The sequence below is a fragment of the Rutidosis leptorrhynchoides genome, chromosome 7 (assembly GCF_046630445.1).
Source record: "Rutidosis leptorrhynchoides isolate AG116_Rl617_1_P2 chromosome 7, CSIRO_AGI_Rlap_v1, whole genome shotgun sequence".
Taxonomy (NCBI): domain Eukaryota; kingdom Viridiplantae; phylum Streptophyta; class Magnoliopsida; order Asterales; family Asteraceae; genus Rutidosis; species Rutidosis leptorrhynchoides.
The window spans coordinates 119,633,359-119,637,490 of NC_092339.1; the positions used below are offsets into that span (position 1 = coordinate 119,633,359).

A 4,132-nucleotide genomic window follows, 5' to 3' on the forward strand; every position below is an offset into this window, starting at 1 on the left:
TAAAATTTGTCATTTTAAAGCGACTGTCTTAAAAGTAAAGATTTTTAGGTATTTTAATGTTTTTGGCATACTTTTAAATCAATAAGATTAAAAATAATGATAATAAAATTTCTCGTACCGCTCTCGGGTAAAGCAATTTTGGTTCCATAACCTAGTCTTCAACTCACGACGAATTTTAAATATCAAATTTTTTAAACTTAATGAAATAAAGTAAATTTTGTTTTTAAATTCACACAAAACATAAATTTAAAAAGCGTATTAATTTCATACAAAACCTACAAAAACAGAAAAAAAAATTCAGAATGGGAGGAGAAAACTAGTTCTTTAGTGTCTGCTAGCGGAAAAGACCAATTAGATTTCATTCTCAAAACTACACGAGAACAGAACAATTAACTTTAGACAGCATTTTCTTTTTAGAACATTTGAATCTCCCCACACTTAGGTAGCTGTGGTGTCGAAATTGTGGTTAACTTCATCGTCAATTTCTCTTGGACCATAATCAACTGGCATATCTGTGACTTTTGCTTTAAGCCATTGGTCCGATTCCTGTGTAATATCCATAAATTCAACTAGTTTCGCCTTTTCTTTAGGCGATAGATTGGATACTAACCGGTTACATAACTTAAAGTTCCCCTTGGTTCTAGCATCACGAATCCGTTTAATAAGTTTCTTCATAGAACTATTAATAACGGGATCATTTAATTTCGTATCAACAACAGGGTTCTTTGTTATCAGGTCATCATTAGGCTTTACTTCATCTTCCCCACACTTAGGTGTTTTATTACTGTTAATCACTACTGTTGGAGTTGGTAAAACAACATGGTTCTTACCAATCGTTTTTGTTGGGTTCAACGGTTTTGGTTGGTGGAGATTTAGACTTTCGACTCACAAAGGTGATCGATTTTTCATAATTACTAAGTGTCATTCTACCCTCTCTTACATCAAATAACGCCCTGGTGGACGCTAAGAATGGTCGACCTAAAATTAGAGGAATGTTTGGGTCTTCTTCTATGTCAATGACAATGAATTCGACTAGAAAGGTTAAATTACCCACTTGAACTGGTAGGTTGTTAGCAATTCCAACTGGGTGCCTAATGGTTTGATCAAAGAGTCGAACACTCATTTCCGTTGGACTTAACTCACCTACTCCTAATCTTTTATATAATGAAAGAGGCATAACACTCACACTTGCACCTAAATTTGCTAGTGCGTCATACATGACACAATCACTAAGTAGACAAGGAACAATAAATTCACCCGGAACACCCACCCTGGGTGGAGGTTTCAGTGGAACTGTCTTTACCGGGTTTACTTTTACGGTTTTTGTTTCTTGCACTTTCTTATTCTTCTTCTTCTTTCCAGAGGTATCACAAACTTTATTACCTATCACTTGCTCATACTCAACTCCTTTTCTTGGAAACGGGATGGGTTGTCTGTATGGTGCCACCACTGGATTTACATACTCGAGTGGTGGTGGTGGTGTTGTAACTTCTTCATTGTTACTCACATCTAAAACCTTCCCATCTTCTGGTGTTGGTTTTTCAGAATTTGTTGATACCATATTAACATTCTCATTCCGAGGATTTACTTTAGTATTACTCGGTAGCTTTCCTTGTTCCCTCTCACTCATCATGCTAGCAAGAGTACCTACGTGTTTTTCTAGATTTAAAATGGAAGCTTGTTGAGTTCTTAATGACTGATCAAACCTCTCATTCGTTTGGGTTTGAGATGTAATAAATTGTGTTTGAGATTCCATTAGCTTTGCCATCATTTCTTCTAGATTTGGCTTTTTCTCTTCGGTTTGTTGTGATGGCTTATACAAGCCAGGTCTTTGTTGATTGAAAGTGTTGTTTTGAGTTGGTTGGTTATTTTTGATTTCAATTGATGTTTGGAATTGGCGGTTGATAATTATTTTGATAATCATTTCCCGGCCTTTGATTCATGTAGGAAACATTCTCACGTTGTTCCATCGTTTGCTCAATGTGACAATCTTTCGTTAAGTGTGGTCCACCGCATTGCTCACAACTGATTCGTATTGCATGAATATCTTTATTCATCTTTTCCATTCTTCTCTCGAAAGCATCTATTTTTGTGTGAACGGAATCAAAGTCATGGCTAGAATCGGCTCTAGCTGCTTTAGATGAACGAAAAATATCTTTTTCCTGATGCCACTCATGCGAGTGGGATGCTGTGTTATCAATGATTTTGTAAGCTTCAGTTGCGGTTTTCTTCATAATGGAACCACCAGCTGCTATGTCGATGTCTTTTCGTGTAGCAACGTCGACACTTTGGTAGAATATTTGTACTATTTGATAAGTATCTAAACCTTGTTGAGGACATCCTCTCAACAATTTTTTGAATCTTGTCCACGCCTCATATAGAGTTTCATTTGGCTTCTATGTGAATGTAACAATTTCTCCTTGAAGTCTCACGGCTTTGGATGCCAGAAAGAATCTTTTAAGAAATTTCTCAACTAAGACATCCCATGTATCAATCGCCCCTTCAGGTAACGATTCTAACCAATTTTTGGCTTCTCCCTTTAAAGTCCAGGGAAATAACATGAGATAGATCTGTTCATCCTCAACTTCTCTGATTTTGAATAGAGTACAGATCCTATTAAATGTTCGAAGATGTTCATTTGGATCTTCTTTTGGCGTACCACTATATTGGCATTGATTAGTTGCCATGTGTAGGATTTGTCATTTGATTTCATAATCTGGCGCATTAATGTCTGGCTTAATAATGGCATGACCTTGGCCCGTGCGTGTGGCTCTCATTCGGTCTTCCATACTTAGAGGTTCTGTTACTTCCATAATTGAATTTGTTGAATACGAATCACTAGAGGATTCTAATTTAACGGTTTCTTCCTTGACAATCTCCGGATGAGTAATTTGTAGTTCAGAAGGAATGATTAGTGGTTCAGGATCTCTGAATTGTCCTTGAATATCCTCCGGATTCTCAATTATGAGGTCGGGTTCAAAAAATGGATTATCGAAAATTTGAATTGGAGTACTTGGTCGACTAGATGATGATTCTAGAGAAAAATCAACGGTGACAATATTGGCTAGATGTCTTGATCGAGTTACAGGTGGTGAACGTATGAAATGTGGTAAACGTTTTGCTCGGTGCATTCACTGAATATCCTATTAGTTATAAAAATAAAAATTATATAAGTTATCAAATTAATAGACTTTTCTGATTTTGCCCACGTTTTGAATAGCCAATAGATGCAGCAGGTAGCCATGACCCTTTAAATCGTAAGCCCACAACTCGCCACTAACAAATCCAACTATTACTACGAACCAGAAAATTTTGGATGTCTATCAATTTAACCGCTTAAAATAATTTTTCGTTTTGAATTTTTAGAGAAGAAATAGAAAATTCTATGTCCTAAAACTAGAGCGTCGAGAAATAAGAAAGAAAAAGAGCGCGTCGGAAAATGTCGAAAAATAAAAGGTCGAAAAATAAAAATAAGAAAATAAGCGTCGAAACTTAGAATTCTAAAAACTAAAAATTAAAACTTACGTCTAAAGGTATTAAAGCTTAAAGGGAATTCTATATCCAAAACGGCAATAACTTAATAGGCACTAAAATTCAAAACGGCGTCGCAAAATTCTAAAGCACCTAAATCTTAGTCTAAAGAAAAAGCACTTAAGGGATTTTACGACAAGTCCTAAAAATCTAGAAATAAAAATAACTACGGAAAAAACTGTAGCTTAAACTAATTACGAACGATAAATATACAATTTACGAATAAATGATTAAAAAGATACGAAATATAAAAAGAAATAAAAAGTGATAAAATTACTTATTTTTATAAAAATATTATTTTTATATTTATTTTATAAAAGTATTAATTTATATAATTAATAATAATATTAAAACTTAATATTACTAAATATAAATTAAAACTAAATTTAAAAACTAATTAATTAATTAAAACCTAATTAGGGTTAATTAATAAATATAATTAATAATAAAACCCTACTACGTAATAATTGCTGGGATCAGACCTGTCAGACAGCCTCATGCGATCGCATGAGTTTTATGGCTGGGCCATGCGATCGCATGGCTTCGGATACCAGGCCAGGTCTTGGGCTGCTACAGTACCAGGCCCGAATAGTTATTTATA

The 4,132-nt window shown here is 34.6% G+C and overlaps 1 non-coding gene across 1 annotated transcript; it reads left to right on the forward strand.

The window, feature by feature from the left end:
- Nucleotides 1-2,322: 2,322 nt before the first annotated feature.
- Nucleotides 2,323-2,429, forward strand: LOC139860868 (small nucleolar RNA R71). The gene has a single exon (XR_011763488.1). It is a non-coding gene; the product is annotated as a small nucleolar RNA R71 (small nucleolar RNA).
- The last annotated feature ends 1,703 nt before the right edge of the window (nucleotides 2,430-4,132 follow it).